The sequence below is a fragment of the Branchiostoma lanceolatum genome, chromosome 5 (assembly GCF_035083965.1).
Source record: "Branchiostoma lanceolatum isolate klBraLanc5 chromosome 5, klBraLanc5.hap2, whole genome shotgun sequence".
NCBI lineage: Eukaryota > Metazoa > Chordata > Leptocardii > Amphioxiformes > Branchiostomatidae > Branchiostoma > Branchiostoma lanceolatum.
The window spans coordinates 24449557-24471113 of NC_089726.1; the positions used below are offsets into that span (position 1 = coordinate 24449557).

Sequence of the window (21557 nt, forward strand, 5' to 3'; positions counted from 1 at the left end):
ATTCTGTATCGACAGATTTCGAGATAAGCGTTGTCACAACACGCTGTATGTTATCGTAGCTACATCTACTGATCTGCAATAAGGTCAGTTTCCATGGCCACAGCAAGCCTGGGGATACGCGTGAGAGATGCCAGGTGTGACCTAAATTCAGCGTTTATCTTTTAGACAATGTAATCCTAGGTGCATCTGGAGAGTACGTCTAATAGAGCAAGTACGAGATTTCGAACATGAGCATATCTTCTCCGTAAGGAGTAAGCTCGTTACAATTTCATTTAGAGCGAGCTTAATTATGGGGATATGCAGTCTGCAAATATTTTCTAATTCTAAGGACATCGATCATCATAACTCAAACGTAAGATCAAAGAAGACAGGAGTCCGTGTTACTAGCGATTTAACCTATATAAAGGTCAACAGCTGTGAGGCACGGGACGCTTGAATAAGGCTTTCATTGTGTTAATTTGGTTCTGTCCACAAAAAGCACCAGTTTAACGTTTGCAAACGGTTGCTATAAATGTTGACACCAAAAGAAAAACTGCTTATTTGTTAATTTCTGTATTGATGGAGGTTTTCACAAAGTAATAACTTGAAGGGGAAAGGTGCATGCTCACCTTTACAAGCTGCCCCCCCACACTAAAAACAACATCATCTAAACAAATTCAACTATAAAAATCTATAAAGCGGGTCGTACAACTGTGAAGCATGAACCAGATATTGACATGCTAGGGAAAGAATATATTTTGTTAAAAAAAAGAACATAGTGCGACAAAGCAATGGATGAGTTACACTCACAAGACGTGGTCCAAGTGTATGGGAGATAAAGATTACGGGGTGCGTTGAATCTGTAGTAGATGGCTTTGCCTTGTATATATTTACACGCTATGATATTATACAGATTAGCTGCTCGATTTCAAATACAACGGAGATCACGAGTCAACACTTTTAAGATAGTGACAAGCCTGGCGATGTAGGTGTGGCTCAACACTGAAGTCTTAGATCTAATAAGAGCTAGCATAAAGGATCTAGGACTTCTTGTGGGTCTAGTGGTAAGTGAAAAATATTTCTCTGTCCTTAACAAATAATACTGTATAATATCTCTGGAGGAAACGTAAGCGGTAACACTTGTTGTGTTGCTTGTATTTTCTTGTAGGCTAGGTGGCTAGCTTGAGGTCCTGAAATAAACTTGTCGTTGCGCCCCCTAAATTAGAGTGTTTGCTTTTCAACAACTGCATCATGACTATTTTTCGCAAGACCTTAACCACATACATTTCTTGAGCAGAACATGCAAACACTTTATATTTCTCTTCTATGCAAAAATGTACTGCTTCATGTTAGCCATCTCATAAATTAACCAGCCAAAGTAACTTTTACTTATAAATAAACCGTCCCGAAATTCATTTATCTTTTTTTCTTACACTTGGACAAAGATGCAAGACTCGAGACTTTGAAGCTACATAGCTTTGCTTTCTTTAATTTCCAAATGTGATGTTTGTCCCACAATGTTATTACATGCATGCAATTACAATCAAGGACGTTGGCTTAACTCACATGAAAATTGAAGCTCTACTTCCAAAAAAACTATCCATGTCGAGTCTCTACTGTGATACTGGATACTATTCATCGCTGGCAATTAAATTGGAATTGGATTGGAATGTTTTCCAGTGTTATCTGCTGTCCTCATTCCCATGCAATTTCTCATGGACCAAGTTCTGCTTCCTTCTCCATGAGGGGTCCCATCTGGAGGGCAGACACAGGAGAGTGAGAGTTGACATTTCAAAATTGAGTGGAAACATTGATGAAAGATTTTAAAGATTAATCAGTCACTTCTTGATTTAAAAAAAACAAACAATCTAGATGCGCACACACTGCTGCTATTGGCCGAAGAACTAGCAACGGACACCATCTTTTATGTACACGGCCTCGTAAGTCAGCAGAAAATAAGCCTATTTCAATTTCTTAGCACGTGCAGGCGTACCTGTTGTGTCCAGAACAACATCTGTGAGTAAATAGGCCCTTGCCTCATATAACCATATCAGGGATTATCTTAGATGCCCGTGTTTGACCTATGTCCACACCTATATGTTATTTTAGTGTCAGAAGAAAACAGATCTCACCTGTTGTATATGACATGATCATAATATTCAGCCAATCTCACCTGAAAAGTAATACACAAATTGTATTCATTATTTGATATATTTATCATTAGCGAGTGTATCAGTGGACACCTTTTGATTAAAAAGTTATTCTAAACGATTTTCAATGGAAAATGGTAATGAAAATGACAGAAATCTAAATACAACATGTACAAGTATTTTGCTGGCGAATGATAAAAAAAAAACTGATAAGATCAATTACACATTGACATTAAGCTTAAATAGACTTAACAAAATTAAAACGAACTCTTATGCGGAAAATATTTCTAGTAAGTCCGAAACAAATCATTTGTACCTAAAACAACAAACCTCGGAGTAGGTGCACAGTGGTTAGAAATTGAAAACGGTCTACACAATAATATGCCGGCTTGTGGTTGTAAGGGATTTGTTAAGATACGAAAGTTTTAATTTTAAAGATCTGTATCACGTTTTCAAAACCTCAATAATCAAAAGAACCAGTAAATATGTAAGTTATGGCACAGGATATCCCCCAATCCTATTATTAGTAACTAAACCACATCCGAGAGTGGAGAAGTCAGAAGTTTGTAACATCGTAGATATACGTAGTTCACCATAAATCCTGTTCACAGTACGGTGGCAGCCGCTGCCATAGAAAACATGATCTGCAGAGGACATTCATAATTAAACTATGTTCGTTCTCCTTCCAAGCGATAATAATCGAAGTAATTTTTCTCTGGGCAATAGAATGGGGCACCCGACAGTGGTTTTTTTTTACAGCGTTATGCACATATGGCTTTCAACTTCGTACAGCCCTTTCCTAACATATGATGATTTTTGAACTCAATATTTCTAACATGTTTTGAATTTTGATAGCCAGCCGAAGAAAAAAAAGGCACGAAATCGCCGAGGCTTGGCTCGGCTAAACAGGCTGGGTGAGGGGACTGACATGGTTCCGTGCACCAGGTCTGTCTTGCCGGCTGTAATAATTAGATATTGGATATACGTAGGCTAACGTTTTTAACAGACATACAAAAAGTAACACTACAGAATAATATTAGGAACTAGAGTATGTTGAGTTACGCTCTGTAATTCTTAAAATCAGAATTATTGCCAACGTCAGTGAAATTGAGTAAGAGCGGTACAAAAAAGTGTCCTGTGTCCAAAAGACCACCAATTTACAACCTAATACGTTTATAGAGAAAAGGAAACTACTTTTCCTTAAAATTGCACTACACACACATCACCAAAAAAACTGTCCACAAAACAAAAGCAAAGGCCAACAAGTTTGAACTTAGATTCAGCTTTTAAAGTAACATATTTTGTTGTTCTCCAATGCTTGCTCATCGATCTCATGCTACTTTGATTTAGCCAAGGGACTTGCAATAAGCTTCAATTCTGCTAAAGGTAATCTGTACTTCACACTAATCATCACATTATGAAAATCATTCGATAGGTTTATTGTGAAATGCTATTTGTGAACAGAAATGTGTCTCCCGACAGTCTGTACTTTGGTATTTAGACGTGAACAACGTTTAAAAACGAATATGTATTCGACGTATTCTGAGCGTCCTTGCAGCAAAATTTTACTTTGAATTTTTTTTTTACCTAAAACAGACAGCCTTAAATGTGTGCACCTCCATACTCAGGAATGTCCCTTTCCCCGTCTAATCGATATGAAAACATCTGCGCATGCTAGGGTATAAACATATTTTGCAGATTTAGACGACTGATAAAACTAAACTATCTACTTAGCTACCAAAAGCATGAATATCTGTTAGTTTTAAAATTCATACTTCTGAGATGTGAATGGTTTCTTTTTCAGTCGCCGGTATGCCTAGGACTTCATTGCAATGTTGATATTCAAATTAAAGGGTTAGATATTCAAATATTGGAATTTTTTTCTCAGTTTTATGAGTTCAAATTAAAACGGTTACAAGTAAAATAGTTCACAATGTTCATGCTTTCCAAGAAGTGATTTACATAACATGTTCTGCCTTAAATACATAATATATAAGAAAATTAACTATCCGTCAAAAAATCAATAGTCCGGAGATATTTTCTAATAGAATGTATATTTGAAATAGATCTCCTACAGTATCAGCAAAATGTTCCTATTCTGTCAATAGTAATTGTTCTAAACACGTTTCGATATAAAGAACATTAGTCAATATAAGCAAAATAATATCAACAAAACCATCTACTTGGATCGCACTTGACCTATAAGCCGTTGGCTTAACTTGGAGTCCTGATGTGACACGTTTCGAATCCACGATTCTTTTTCCCATTTGTATTATATCATTATTTGAACCAAAACAGACTCTTAACTCAGTACCAGTCGTTCAGGAAGAAACACTCCTGTGAGACAGCACTTCACTTGGTGATCGAAGATTGGTTAAGCTCGATCGATGCAATGGAATTAACCGGGGTTGTCTTTGCGACATATCTCGAGCATTTGACACGCTTGATCACAGTGAAGTTTTGCAAAAACTTCAACATATGACATGCAATTGGTTCCAGTCGTATTTGAGTGGGAGGATGCAACGTACATGCATAAACTTATCGTTATCCACAGCACTCAGTGTCATCTGTGGAGTGCCTCAGTGATCAATTTTGGGCCAACTTATTTTCATATTATTATCATGCCTACAGTTCTGTAAGATAGCCAGAAACTGCAGAGACTTCAAAGTAGAGCTGGGCGTGTGGTTCTGAGATGCAATCGCTACACGTCTTCTGCGACCGTCTTGCACACTCTTGGGTGGACCCCAGTAGCCGACGTACACAAGAGAAACAAAGCCACACGAGTCTTTAAGGCACTCAATGGCATAACGCCTCCCCACCTTACTGCACTGTTTAGCCAGCTTGCAGACATCTATACACACAATACCCGCCTCAGAGCACAAGGCGGCCTTCAATTACCAAAAGCAAAATCAGAACAAAGATAGCAAGCCTTGTCGTGCTCTGGGGCGGTGCTCTGGGACTCTTTATCTACTAGATTAAAATCGGCAAAAAAACTTTAACTCTTAAAACGAATATATAGAGAAGAACATATGACTTAGGAATAAGTTCCTTTCACTCCTCAATGAATCATTATGCTTTCTACTTGTTTTTATTTGATAATATGATTTAACGATTAGAGTCATTATTGATAAGAGTTTCCTATAATTTACACATTGATATGCAAATTCCGTTACATTTAAGTTTTTTCATTGTTTTGACTCTCCATTATGTTCTGGTTCAATATGTCTAGTCTCTTGAGTTATCGTTACTTCGGTTATCATCTAATTATGATTTCTTTTCTTTGTTGAAGACTTATATTTTCAAGTTAACCTTTATTGCTGTATTGTTGGTCATTATTTGATATTTCTAAATGTTTCTTTGTATTTATATATAAGGGGTCTTACCCCCCAGAAATCTTAAAAAAACGCCACCAGGCGACATGTATTTCTGGTAAAACAAATAAACCGAACTGAAACTGAATTTTTTGGCTAAAACCGTATAAATAGGGAATTCCTGTAATACCTGATGGTATTAACCGATCATTTAACAAAATAGGGTATTTCTTTGATAATGAAGTCTGACAAGACTTCTTTTGCCAATGGTAAATGCGTTGATGTCAAAATGAGGCCATAGAATAACGTCATAAGCCTTCATCCATCCCATGGGATCCGCCATCTTGGATAGGCGATCATGAAATTTTTAGAAATACAATTTTTGCTACTAAAGATCCCAAAACACAATTAAAATAGACTAGAAACGTTAATTTTCAAACTAATAATGCTGTCCGCCATCTTTGATTTTGTCCGATGACGTCATCAAATACGTTTGTATGTTTCACATTTTCCGACCAATGGTCTTATGCCCCGTGCCTACATTTAATATACAATATATCGCTTTATCCTATTGATTCTGGCATTCCACATTGGCCCGTTTCCTGTTTGTCTAGCTTAGTGTTCAAAAGGTAAGTGTTCACAGTCCATCAACAGGGAGCCTTCAGGCCGGTTGTCTCCTCCACACACGTAGGCTTTCAGGGTGCGCGCTGTGCGTGAGGGTTGAACAGACAGAAGATTTGTACAGACGTATCTTCATTTGATGTGGAAGTCTGTGGTCCCTCCATATATGTTGTAGGGAGCTGAAACGGGATTGTTCGATGTCCATTTTGTATTTCACATCTGCTCTCTGGTCACCATCACATTGCATGCGGCTTCCGAGGTAGTCAAATGTGTTGACGGTTTCTAGCTGTTGGCCTTGTAGGATGACGTGATCACGTTCCTTTTCCTTGGCAAGTCTCTTCTGGCGCTGTACCTCCTTGTCTGCGAGCTACCGGCACGTGACCGGGTCTTGGCGGTGAACGGGTAATGTAGGCACCAGCGACTCCGGTGAATGGCTAGGCCTCTTTTTGTTGAAAAGTCGCTTGTGCAATCTGGGCATCAAGCGTCATCAAATGAGCATATTCCAATATGTTAGACAAATTTCTAAAATTGCACATGTTATTTGTATTCCTTTCGAAAATGTTGCAACTTAGATTCATCATTTGTTCCTACATGTTCCAACTTACTATCTAAAATTGTTATCTAAATTCATATTTTGTTGCGTCTAGACAACCCTTCTTCAAGAAACATGATCTGTTCATACATCTACTCATCTACAAAGAAGCAAGAGTAAGTGACTCTACTGGATTAGCTTAGCTCATCACTTTCGTCTACAATGTAACGTTACGTTTAACTTCATGCTGTATTTAGTTTAATGTGTATGTCACTTAATGTTAGTTAGGTTTATGTTAAACGACCTGTATCTATCCCCTCGGGGCACGAATGTACAATAAAGGTCTTTATTCATTCATTACAAGAAAAAGACTTTATAAAAATCCTCAAATTTCATGTAATTCAATTTCGAACTCCTAGTTCGAACGATGGGACCAAAGGTGGCCCTCTTTTTTCACCACGCTGGGGATCAGGCGAAGGTTGCAAAGTTCAACTGGTGTTTGGGAAAGTTCATAAACCTAACTGCTCAAGCCTTGCCGCCGTAAAAAATACTTTCTGAAACCTTTCAAAAAAGACTGACATTATTTAGAAACCACAGAATGTGGGATTCACGCCTCCGCGCGCTGCCTCCGAAACGTATCCACGCACTGTCTTCCACATGCCTCCGAGATGTGTTCCAGTTGTGTCGCTACAGGCTTTCGTACGTTTCATCCACCCAAACACTCTCTACCTACCAACATACCTGAATATTAATGATGCGTGAAACCTGTCAAACGGGTATATTCGAAGCCTTTTACAATAATCTATAGGCTGGGGGCACAAGTCGGGGTGTTGACAATTTCTTAAGAGCTGTCTGTTGCCCTCCAACCCAATACCGGCCCCATCCTGTATGTGCCCGTCTGGCTACAATATGACTAAGACTCCTAACTGATACAATCTAGCCGTGTTATGAAAGGGGATTATATATTATGCTGGCAAATGTTTCAAAAAGTGTTACTCAAGTCATATGGGCATACTTCATAGGCATCGCCATACCTGGGTCCCCAGAAACTGCGAAATGGAACGAAATGGAACGATATGATACAAGATGACATATGTAACATTATGAAATGAAATACCAGTACCGCTCGATTCTGTATTTTAAATGCTTCCTGTTCCGGTCTACTGTGAATGTTACAACGTTCCGTATATTTGGCTATCTACCGGTATATCATTTCATAATGTTACATTTGAAAGGAAATATATGTTGTTTTGTTCCTTAGTTGCCACTCATTGTTAGTTTTCAACCAGTTTTCAGTCGAAACATCGTGGCGAGTTTCCTTTGATTACAGTTAGGGTTTGGCTTCTACCATTATCTATAGTATGTTGGTACTCATTAGAAAAGTGGATCTGTGCTTATTTCTTTCATAAATCTAGTATAATTCGGATTTTACATCATTGCATATCTGTATCAATTCGTTTTGAAGGTTTTGATAATGAAATTACTCTCAGCGATTTGGTGGGTTTCATAGGAGCCCAAAATGTACATTTTTGTATGAAAATTGCCAAAAATCCCCCAAAAAAATCATTTCAGGTACAGAGTGAACGACCAAGGTCTTAATGAGGTTTTGTGAACATGTGTTTTTTTGGTATGAACTTTCAATCATTTGGTCTAAAGTTGTCAGGTGTCCAAAATTTACATTTTTTGGTCAGAAAATAGAGAAAGTATTGAAAAATATTGGAATTGGTACTAAAGAGTGCATTAAATTCTATGGGCATATGTCCTGGGCATCCCTGTTCACCATTAATTTTGCTAATGAGATTAATTTATAATTTATATGACGCATGGAGTTGCATCAAATTGTATTTCCTTTTCTTAAAAAAGAGATTCCAGATAATTCAGCTGTACAAGAAGGTCCATAAACTCTCCACCTCACCGGACGCCAGTAGCGTGTGGTTATAATCAGTGTTGCCCCATAATGAATTTAGATCTTTATTGTACATTTTTGCCCCACTAGGCTAAGCACAGGTCACATGTTAACAACCATGTACATATCCATGTGTATATATAAACATGTAGTATACTCTAGTACTTTAGACTCCCTCTCGCTTCTTGGTGATTATATAAATGTAGGAGGCTGTATGATTAGTTACAGTTGGTTTATCGAATAAATGGTGTTACGTCGTTTTTGGGGTACACGTACGCGGGCGTGCAACAAGGAAGCATCCTGGGCCCTCTGTTATTCCTGATATGTACAAAAATGACATCAATGATTTACCTTGCACGTCTAGCATGAATTGCTTTGCTGATGACACCCCCTTGTCAAGTTCTAGACCAACGGCTAAGGAAATAGTCAGCATTACCAATTCCGACCACCAACTTGTTTCTGACTGATACGATTTCTGAGGCCATGAACTGTATCCAGACTAATACAAAAGTCCGCACAGAGCAGAATAGAGTTTTCCCCTATCTACATCTCAGGTCACCTCATTCAAAAGGTCCCGTTCTACTCTCATCTTGGTGTTACCTTACATCAGGCCTTGGGCTGGACTGAGCACGCACAGATTCTATCTACTAAGGCCATGCAAGTTTTTTGACATCCCTAAAGGTTATGAGGCAAGTTATCCCTGGTTAAACTGGAATTAGCTTACATTACGCTGGTTCGGCCTAAGCTGAAATATGCCTCCATTCTCTTTAGCAATATGAGTGTTGCAGCCTCTAGGGACCTCATACGTGTGCAATACCACACAGGTGAATTCAATTCAATTTTTATTGTAACAAACTGGCTGACACATAACGTGTGATATTCTCACAAAATTCAAGTTACACACACAATTATCACTTCTCTCAACAATAATCTCACAGAATTTACAAAGGGCAGGGGTTACCACCGATACAAGCATTGTTAGCGTCATCCCAATCTTCAAAGGAAGGGACTCAATTTTTTTTAACAACTACTGACCAATCTCAGTCTTGCCCGACGTGTCAATACTTGTAGCTTGTCTAAATTTGAATGAATAAATATTGTTACACTTATTATTTTCTATATAAAGGACAACTAGAGTTCCACAGCCACATACCTTCATGCACTGATGTTTTGCCTTTTCCAGTGGCATATCATAAACGTGTCCCAATAATTATTGAAATAAGAACCTTATTTGCATGGATTATGTCAGTTGAGCATCTTCTCTACTCAAATATAGAAGTATGAAAGTCATAACTTAGCAAAGAAGGCAATTGTAGCATATCATTATAAATTATGTAAATGTCATCTATGTTTCATAATGTCCACATCTACTTCCTAATGCCGCAATAATGATATCCCTATCATTTACCATAATGGCATTATACAAGAGTCCATTCCGAGTCACCGCAAGGGTTGTTATTGTCATAATTTACAACTGTTTTTAATTCTTTGTAATTATTTGTCTACGAGATTTCATACTTTGGAAATTTTGAGGATGTCATTTGAACTTTATAATTAGTTGCCTGGTTGTGTTAAACTTTGGAAATATCAATGATACGGAATATGATATTTGTAATAATTTCTAGATAATGGTTACAGCATTCTACTATTTTCTTCCATTTTTACAACTATCTAGAACATTGTATAAATGGGTCAGTGGGCTGTGAAGAAAGCAATTCACACATCTTGCTTGGCCACCATGCATAGATGGCTTGCACAAAGGACCTAATAGTATGCAGCAGTGACATCTAAAAATACACAGGGTAGACAATAGGGCTGGATTAACACCAAATTTCATGGCAATCACAAAAATCCAAGCTTTGTCTATATTTCTCTAGATTTTGAAATTTAGAAGAATCACATCATATTTGCAAATTCTTCTAAAAAATATGTTTGTGCAGTCTCTTTCTCTTTCAAAATGTTTCTAAACCATCTAATTGGATTCAAATAAATTCAGATTCTTATATTGAATTGTTTGGAAAAATTTCGAATCATTGCTACTTAGATATTCTTTTATTCAAATTTATTCAAAATAATTACACATATGATGTAAAACCCTTGTGGTGACTTGGAATGGACTATTTCCATTGACTATATAAATTAGGTATTCATTCGCAATGTCGCCTAATTGATACCTATCGATATTACTCTCTTCTTTGTTTGATATGTCACGTGTTTTTAAAGTCCTATTATTGAATCCAACTAATTTATCAACATAACTCATTAGGTATGAAAAGTAGCTAGCGATTAGAATAATTAGCATACGATCTTGTCAATCATCACTTAAGCTAGTTACACACTAAATATCATTACGATTTGTCAATACCTTCTTGAGTCATTCCCTTTCAAAGTTTCAAACAAAATCGACTCCTGCAATTTCAAATGCAGTTGCAATGACTTACAATCCTGCCAGGCATTCTTGAGTTTAAACACACACACACACACACACACACACACACACACGCACACACACAAAGACACAAACACACACACAAACACACAGATTCAAACACACGTACACACACACACACACCCGCAGAAACAGACGCACAACACACGCGAACGCTGACAAAAACCTAACCTTGGCGAAGGTTTAAATGTTTGCACAAGGGTGTACGAACTTGTCTTACCTTACGGCAACTAGTAGACAGAGTATCCACGGCCACACCAGGGATAACGTTTGGGCCCTCTACCATTATTGATTTACATTAATGAACTGCCAGAAGTTTCTTCAAAGCTTAGTTTGCGAATCAGAAATCGTGCAAAATAGGAACATATTATTGAGCTAATAAACCATCAATGAATATTTAAAGGCATTTTTTAGGGAGCGGGGTAGTAACATGTTACCTTAAAACGACCACCCGACTTTGTAAATCATAATTAACTTCTACCCAACTATTATACCCGACAAAGAAGTAAATCCATATTTCTCTTTTTCGCACACCATTTTCAGCCATCCGTTAATTAAAAATGAGTCAAAAGTTTCAAATGTCTCTAGACAAATATACGACACCCCTTCTATTTGCTTATGTCTAAAAGTGACTCGCAATCTCGTAAGCAACACTTGTTTCAATAACGTCATTTGTTCAAAATATTTATCTTTATTCATACTATTATCTGATCATCCTTACTACATCGTTATTATTTACTAAGTATTACTTGAAGCACTTTATTATTATATTTCTATCGGTAATCACGATTATGACCAATTTGAACAAGTAAATAGGAGGAGTTCCCAAAAAAGCTACATACAATTTTCCTGCAGTCGCACCTGCTTTAAAACTTTTTATCGTATTGTGTCATTCTTAGTTGTGTAGATGAACACATTGTATATATAGCATTATTACTACTATAAAGGGGGAGCGGATCACCACAGTATATGTCCAAACGTGTAGAGATAAAGATGTTTACAAAGTCTACTAAAAAGAAACTGCGGTGATAATTTTGATTTTATAGGCTTTTTAAGTTAGCAACTTATCACCTCTTATTTCACGTGTTTACCTTTCATTGCAAATTTGTATAAGTTTAATCCCGCTGACTTTTACAATCTATAGATTCTATAGCCATTTTATAATGTCCTTCTTAGAACTGTGATTATGAAAAATGAATGGTAGCTTAACTCATCATCGTAAATAAATGATTAAAAAAGAGTACACTTATTTCCAGATTAGTTCGTCTTCAGAATTCGAACAAGCAGAAGATTGATAAAAATCTACGTTCATCAAGTTACGTTTACTTCACATGACCTCTTATCAGATGTTTACCTGTCCTTGAAAATTTGTATGAAACTAGTTTTAACCCGCTGATTTTTATAACAAAGAAATGTTACAGTCATGTTCGAATGCTCTTCTAAGAACTGTGAATATGAAAAATCAACAAAAGTTTTCTGTTGACAATTCGGTGTTTCCATCCAATCTGATCAGATGTAACTTGGTTAGTACATCTTACCCCCCCTGTTGTTACTTATTTGTGTTCTTCTGTCATATCGTTCAGAATTAGCTCAACATCGTAAATGAACGAAGCGGTACCATTATGGATTGTTGAAGCCCCACTGTGTAACATTTTGGCGCAAAAATTGAAAATATTCTCGTGAACAAATCTGAATGTGACTGGCAGGTACGTACATGTACAACCCCTTTTTAGCATATTTTCTTCATTTTTCTGTCTATTGTTGGTGTTTGTGAGCTGTGCAAAAACAAAACAAAAAACTCCCGGACACCACCTCAATAGTACAACATTACATACAACATCCCAGTGCACTGGAGGACCCCTATGGTGGTCTAATCACTAAGGCACACTTTACTCTGCCAGATGTCACGAAGCTCTCCTTCTTTGGAAACACTCATATTTTTTTTCCAAGAGGGTAGAATACAGCTATTAATTTATAGAGAGAGTATAATTTGAAGGGTATGAATAAAGTGTGGTTATTTTCCCTTGAAAACTGCAAGAACTCTGGTAAGGATGACTTTTTACAGAAACTGGTAAACTGTAAACAGGCACCCCACTGGGCAGTCAGAGTGATAAGAAGTACAGAAGCCGTGGCCAGCCACGTGTGGCCATGTGTTGGTTTCACACTGTGTGTTGTTTTGAAAGGAGGATAACAGTTTTTTAAAGTTGTTTTTATGGTGCAGTTATGTTGTAACCTCCCTCCTTGAATATCGTTAAGCAATTTTATAGAGTTGATCAAATTTGCTATGCAAAGAAACGGTAGGAAAATTTACTTTCCGTATTGCCCTAAAACTATATAGTGGGGCTGTAAAACGTAACTCACCATCTACAAATCAACAAAACAGAGTACAAGTGTCCCCAGATTTAGTTCGTCATTGTAACATTGTACATTTAGCGCAGCCTTAATACGCTCACATTATTCGAGACTTTGAAGATACCTACGTATCTCGGTACAGACTATATTTGTGACTTTGCGTTTTACTCTAATCAAATTGTAGGAGAACAACTCACCTCGGAAAAAGGTATTCCAAACTGTGAAACAAGCGCAACAGTTTGTTACGTGACGATGAGCAGAAAGACTACTGTGAAGTGACACTTGTGACCTTTTGCCGCTGTGACGCTGCGTTTATGCCACCGACCGTCCTAAAAGTATGCCACGTTATTCAACCGTTAAGAAGTTATCTGCTCACATAAATGGCTGACATAGTCACACTGCTTTATGTTCAAAAACCTAGTCAAGAATTGAAAATGGAACGCATCTTTGCATTATATGACATTAGTAGGTTTAAAACAGGCATGATATTGTAAGGCAAAGTGTGCAAAGGTTTAAAATGAGGTCACACCAACTGTCTGAATAGACAGTGTACATTGACATTTCACGATAGCGCCGGTCACCTACAGAGCGCGTGTTGTATGAACTGTAAACTATATCAAGAGATAAATACTTTTCATAAGTACCTATGTAGCAGCTAAGCACAAAGTGCAACATGTGAGGGCACATTTACCAATCAGTTCCCCATGGCACAAAAGAACGTCCATAATCTGATAAGATCTCTTTCATCACGCCGACAAATCAGCACAGGTGGCTGTTTCTCACGGAAGAAGAGGTCGTCCTTTGTCTGATAAGATCTCTTTAATTACACACCTGGAGCCATGACGCCGACAAAGGACATATGGTTTTTGTTCTTGCCAGAAAAGAGAGAGTTCTTCCGACGGTGAGGTCACTATAAGTCACAAGCCTTAAGCCAGACCCTATAAATCATCCCAGGTGGGAGTTTCCAATGGCACAAAAGATCTGTCCCTGTCCATGAGTGAAGGCCACCTCGGATACACAACATTTCTTCACATCTACTAGATAAGTTAAGTAGGCAATCATAGACAAAGTCTTTGCTGTGACATAAGCAACATGTATGTGCATTGAGTGCATGTAAAATTCCTGTTTTTGATCATTTTAAACTTGAACATCGCAATATATGCTGATAACGAATCGCAAGATGGCTTCGCGTAGTTTCATAGCTTGCTGCGTTTGCTACGTTTCCAAAACTATAAGAAAAACAATACGAGTAAGTTAAGTAAATCATTGCACAGAATCCCACATATACATATTAGATATCCTTAGTCGTATAGGTAGCAGTTTGTCTTCACCTTTGGTTGGCACAAGGATATTTAACTGTAAAATTATGTTTGCAAACAAGCTGACGGCCCATGCCACAAAAGTTGACCTACATTTGGGTCTCCTTCATGCCATTTTATTAAAAGCAACCAGTCTCATCTCGCGCGTCATCGACGGAGATGACAATGTTTAGCAAGCAAATATGCCTTGAAAACCATTGCCGTGATAACCGAAAAAAATATAAACTTACGATAACTTATAATACTAAGTATTATAAAATTGTTGCCAACAAGATTTTAGCAGAAGCTTAAGTTTGGCGGCTCTAACATTGGCGGTTCATTAGGAAAACGACAAAAAAGGCCTCAAAAGCTCCCTCCCGTTTGAATGGTGATATGTTTTATGAGAAACCCACCCCACCTCCACAGTTGTATGTCGGACCATCAGGGTTGGAATTAGTGCAGTTTGCTAGAGTTCTAGGTGTAATCCTGCAAGCCGATCTCAAGTGTTCCACTCATGTAAACTCGATAGTGAGCAAAGCTAACCGTAGGCTTTATCTGGTACGTGTCCTAAAGAAACATGGACTTGTTAACTATGACTTAACGCTTGTTTTCTGTGGTTTTGTAAGACCATTGTTAGAGTATGCTTGCCCTGTGTGGCATCCTGGTCTCAATACTCTCCAGTCAAACCACATAGAAGTTGTACAAAAGAGGGCGTGCCGAATTATTCTAGGTAAAAACTAAAATGTTAGCTACGACAGAGCATAAGAACAGCTGTCACTCACTCCCCTGTACCTGAGACGACGTAACCTGTGTATGAAATTTGCACTGTCCATCTCTAAATCCCCCACCTTCTCTAGTTGGCTCCCTCCGAAACGGGGAAGCGTCCACGGTAGGGATCTAAGGTCAAAGAACAAATTCACACCGTTCAGCTGCAGAACTATCAGATTAAAGAACACCACATTACCTTTTACCGTAGAGTTATTGAATGAATTGTAGTCTTTGACTCAAGTGTATAGTTTTTTAAAATGTTAAGTTATGGTAAAACTTGTATGAGCAATTGAATGTTTTATCCCATACCCCAATTCAGCCGGTAAGGCTGCAATGGTATGTGTATGTTATTGTTTGCAAATAAAACCAGTCATTATTTAATACGGTTAAGACAACACACAAAAAAGGAGAAACAAGAGTTCCACGAACCCATACCTTCGTCAATGGATGGGTTGGTAGTTGGGTGGGATGTTATGAAGGATGCAAATGTATAATGGTAATGTGGATTGGATATGCGGAAATAATGTAAGTGATTTGTTATGTATGGAAAGAAGGCGTGGATGGTAGTAAGGTGTTATAGCAGGGAAGTCGTTGTTTGATTAATTGTTTGATGTTGGATGTGGAGTAGATTTGTGCTGATGGAAAGTTGGAACGTTTTGGCAATAGGCTAAAGTGTTTTGTGAGACGATGGATAGGTGGGAGAGAGATTTGTATGTTTGGTGGAAGTCTGGATAGGAACCTTTTAAAATTGGTGAAGGGTACAAAATGTTGTCGGTTTGTGATGGTAGTGTGTTTTATTTGGATTTAGGTAGGTGGTTAGCGTGAAAAGACAATGTTGTAATCTTTCACGATCAGTCGGGAAGTGGGTGAGGTTGTGGGTAAGAGGGGTGACATGTTAGGTTTTTAAATGTGTTTTGTGCTTTTTTATTGGCGAAGGTTATTGCAACCTAGTGTGATTGGGTGAAAGGTATTTGGTGCGTATGAAGATGTCTAGCTGACGAAGTTGTTGTGATGCTTGTTGTAGCTGCAGTTGGTCAGGGTGTTTTTAGAGGGCACTTTATGTAAGGTAGGAATGTGGTGTAGGAGGTAGTGTCAGTGGTGTTTACATGTGTGACAGGGCCTCCATGGATATTACCACATTAAGAATAGTAGGGTTTTGTTTCAGTGCATTCAGAAGCCTTAATTTAACAGGCTTCAGATGTGGCTGGAGATATTAGAACTTGGCAAAATAGATGAGTTAGCCAGCTGATCGATACAGTTTGCCACATATAATCAAATTTCATAAAGCTACCTACACCTCCAATATGACGTCTCTAACAGCATGCACCGTTACGAAAATATGAAGTGTCTGCATAAATTATGCAAATAAGGTCCGAAATAGCATAATGCACATTCAGGTGTATTCACCTCTCCTAAACGTATCTAACGTTACACCTCAAATATGACCTCCGTAGCATTTAGCATAAGGGAAATATAAGATAAGTTTCTATATGAAATGTGCAAAAGAGGTCCTAATTAGCATGATCCACATTCCGTTTTATTCACTTATCCTAAAGCAACCTACACCTCCAATATGACATCTATGGCATATGCCGTAAGGGAAATATGAAGTATCTGCATAAATTATGCAAACGAGGCCCTCACTAGCATGGCACACATCTTGTTGTATTCACCTTTCCTGAAGCTACCTACACCTCCGATATGACATCTGTAGCATACGCCGTGAGGGAAATATGAAATCGCCGCATAAATTATGTAAATGAGGTCCTCCTCATCATAATGCACATTCAGGTACATTCACCTTTCCTGAAGTGACCTACACCTTTAACATGACATCCGTAGCATTAATCGTAAAGCAAACATAAGTTTCTGCATAGAATATGCAAATGAGCTCTTCATTAGCATAAGGTATATTCCGTTTGTATTCAACTTAACCTAAAATACCCACAACTCCAATTTGACGTCCGCGGCATTTAACGTAATGAAAAATAACTTGTTTGCATAAATTATGTAAATGATATCCCCATAAGCATAATGCACATGCCTTTGTATTTACCTTTCCTACAGCTACATACACCTCCAATATGACATTTGTAGCATGTACCTAAAGGGAATATGAAAAGTCTGCATAAATTATGCAAAAAAGGTCCTCATTAGCATAATACACATTCAGGTGTATTCACCTTTCATAAAGCTACCTACACCTGCAATAGGACATCCTTAGCATTTAGCATTTCCTTCATCATAGTGCACCCCACATCTGCTTGTTTTTTTCCAAGGCCTTTCATCATTATGTAGTCACAACACGTCCCAGCCAGAACACATGCTTAAGCATACAATAAAACACATTTTTACACTTTTCTCGTTAATTATGCAAAGTTCCTCGCCCAAAATCTAATCATCTTGAGATTTCCCACATACACACGGACACACTAAATACGACAACAAACGAACCAGGCGTTCTCGACTTATCGTGTTCACTAATAGACACACAGACATGCATAAAAAAATAACCTTCTCAATGAAGCTTCGTCGACGAAGGTAATCTAGAGAAAAGGAAATTTACCATATTGAAGTCGAAATCTCATGGCAGACATCGGCAACGTTCGAAATGTACAATACTGTAAAAACACAGAAAGCTACACTGATTCAAATCTGTTTTTTTTTCCTGAATTGAGCTCACTGTAATCAGATTCTATCGTGGCAATGCTTCTTGCATCACAAACGATGGTACGGTGCTAGTGGTTCGTTCACTACTACAAACAAGAAGTCGGTCGCCCGTCAGGAGCACTGTCTACCAGTATGTAACGCAGTAGCTACGTACGCAACATTCATCGAAATGTTATCAACAGTGTCGTACTAGCCTTGGGGTAGCTGCGCAAGCCAAACATAGAAAGTGGGACCTACATAGAGTATTGAGAGTATAGATTTTACGAAAGTAACAAAAGTAGTAAATGAACACGCTCCAAACCCGAAACGTGCATGATTTAACCCTATCCAGAGTGGGCTTTTTTGGTATATCTGGGATGCGCTAGATATAGCCCTTCTCACATGACGTGAGAAGTGCACACAGTCAAAATTTTCCGGTCAAAAGAAAGCTAGAATATAGCAGACTTCAAGCCTTATTTACATTTCCCTAACTTCATCAACAATTTTCGAAGAGAGCAAAATTACCAAAGCGTAATAAGTTAGGCACACTATCTGGCGTAGCACTAAATCAGAAGGTACATTCGTGAAAATGTCTCACATCGTCTTCCGCATTGTAACGTTGAGCATGAAGGGCCCATGAACAGTATGAATACATTTCTTGTCCAAGTATGGTCTTTAGATGAATGTGTTCAAAATTCATTCATTAAAACATGACCATTCTCTGGCAACTAGCAATGGAGCGCCCTGAGTTCCAGCGCGTAAAAAACGTCCGATGGTTGGGCACCCCCCCCCCCCCCGTTAAGTTTTTCACGCTGTAGTGAATCGTCTGTTTTTCTCTATGACAAAGACACAGAACACTCAGTGCATCATCAGATCAACGATTCTTTGGTATATGCGGATATAAAAAGGGATATTTGAGGAGAACTAGACTAAAGTCTCAAGAGACTGAACATCCAAAGGCAAAACACCAGCTTTCTTTTCACTAGAGTTGCAGCATTAAATATCTAAAAACAAAATCCAACTGTTGGATCGAAAAAGATAGTGTTTCTAAGTAAAAGGGGAATAACTGACCCTGACAAACTGTATCAAAAAGAATAGTCCTCTGTGGCTATTCAGGCTCAGTGTACATTATGTGATATTTTTAATTAGCTTAGATTCGATGAGTGTTTTAAAGAGCGTTGTGCATTTTTCGGTGTATCTATGCACATTTGGCAACACATACTACGAAGATAAGACTTTTGATTGTTTTAAAAGAAATTGGCAAAGCTTATCTCTAGCTTTCGTGAATTTAATGTGGCAGACAAAGCACCATATCAACATACACACGTACAATAAACCTGGTTTGAGAAGATATTGCACGGAAATGAAACGGAAAAGGAAAACCTTGACTATCTTGCGTGAAAAACCTCCACCGAATCTTTATCTGTATCTTTATAGCCGGCATAACCACCTTCGGCGTAACATACCAACTTTTTAGGCATGCGGCGCGGCAGGAGCTGGCCATATTGCACCGAACGACCTGTCACGTCTAACCTTCGCATATCTAATTGCATGCATTTGTTTAAAACTTTCTAATGGGGATGCTTTTACAGTACAGTTGTACTTGATTGCAACGAGTTCCACACTAAGATGGTTCAAGGAGATTAGGTACACATTAATCCTAGGTTGGATGATATTTAATGGCAGTTTATTTGTCATTTTGTACATCATGCGTAGTCTGGACATTTTCATTCTGTGAGAATGCATGAGAATATAGCAGAAAGCAGGAGAATATGGGAGAAAGCAGGAGAATGCATGAGAATATAAGAGAAACAAGGAGAATATAGAAAAAAAAACAGGAGAATACAGGAGATAGAAGGAGATTAAAAGTCTTATTAGGTCTTGCAAATGATTTTACCTTTGATAGACAAGCCCATAAATTACGTTTGATCACTCCCAACCAGGAGAATGCAGGAAAATATAGGAGAAAGGAGGATAATATAGGAGAAACCAGAAGAATATATGAGAAAGCAGAAGAATATAGAATAATGCAGGAGAATATACGAGAATGGAGGACATTATAGGGGAAAGCAAAAGAGGGCAGGAGAAACCAGAAGAATATAAGAAAATGCAAGAGACTTAAGGAGAAAGCAGGAGAAAATAGGAGGATATAGAACAATGCAGGAGAATGTTAAAGAAAGTAGGAGAATATAGAAGAAAGTAGGAGACACCAGTAGAATATAGGACAATGCATGGGAATATAGCAGAAAGCAGGAGAATATGGGAGAAAGCAGGAGAATGCAGGAGAATATAGGAAAAACCAGGAGGAGAAAGAAGGAGAATAAATGAGAAACTATAAAAATATAGTAGTGCAGGATAATTTCGGAGAAAGCAGGAGAATATAGGAGAAACCAGGAGAATACGGGAGAAACCAAAAGAATATAGTAGAAAGCAAGAGAATATCAGAGAAACCAGAAGAATAAAGTAAAATGCAGGAGAATATAGGAAAATGCAGGAGAATATAGGAAAATGCAGGAGAAAGTAGGAGAATATAGGAGAATATAGTACAAAGCAGGAGAATGCAGGAGCAAGCAGTAGAATATAGGTGAAAGCAGGAGAATTTGTAAGAAACCAGGAGGATATAGGGCATATTCAGTCACGTGATCCCCTCTAGCAACAAGCACTGTCGGCCATTTTGGGGTCCATTTGATAGTGGATCCCATCGGAACTTTCCGTAGAAATGGCAAATGTTTTCTACGCCATTCACAATTTCCCTTCAATACGTTTTGTTTCATAATCATAGTGTTTTGCCTCGTGGTCGGATGTTGGATTGGCTCTGATAAAGCACACAGCCACACACTGATCGGGAGTAGTATAGTAGGGGGAGAAAGTGGCGTATTTCGGGCGGCGCCATCGGGCGGTGCAGGTCAGGGGTCACCAAGAGCGGAGAGCACCGCCCTAGTATATTGGTAGACATATTGATATGATTGCTTTAGTGTTTGACGTGTATAGATAATGTGTTTTTTATGGTCATGGAAGTATATACGTATACAGTAAATAAGAATTCCAGGGGTGTGTATAAGTCTTAGAACTACGTATATGTCCTCCTCCCTTTATTTGAAGAGGGATGTATTTATATATCTATATCATGTGTGATATAGATGTATGAGTGCTCCCACCATCTGACAATATGGAATGATGCCTACATATCATGTATGCATGTTCCCTCCCCCTTTCCCCTCCCTCCTCCCTCCCTCCTCCAGCGTCCATAGTCAATAAAGGCATTGTGTCAGTGGTAGTGGGCACATGTCATATCTAGTGTATACCGTTAGTGGTGTGTATGTCTTCCATATGTATATCATCCCTCCTCCTCCTCCAACGCCCATAGTCAATAAAGGCATTATACCATCGTTGGTAGCGGGCACATGTCCTATCTAGTGTATATCGTGAGTGGTGTGTATATGTCTTTCATGTCTGCATATGTCCTCCTCCAGGTTGGTATTTACCAAGTATCGATATATTTGTTACATGTATACCTCTCCGGATACGAAGTCATCGAACTA

At 38.3% G+C, this 21557-nt stretch overlaps 1 long non-coding RNA gene across 1 annotated transcript; it reads right to left on the reverse strand.

The window, feature by feature from the left end:
- Nucleotides 1–1440: 1440 nt before the first annotated feature.
- LOC136434284 (uncharacterized) lies at nucleotides 1441–13855 on the reverse strand. The gene is made up of 3 exons (XR_010755723.1): nucleotides 13498–13855; nucleotides 2112–2152; nucleotides 1441–1734 (listed from the first exon to the last, which is right to left on the reverse strand). It is a non-coding gene; the product is annotated as an uncharacterized lncRNA (long non-coding RNA).
- Between the last annotated feature and the right edge of the window lie 7702 nt (nucleotides 13856–21557).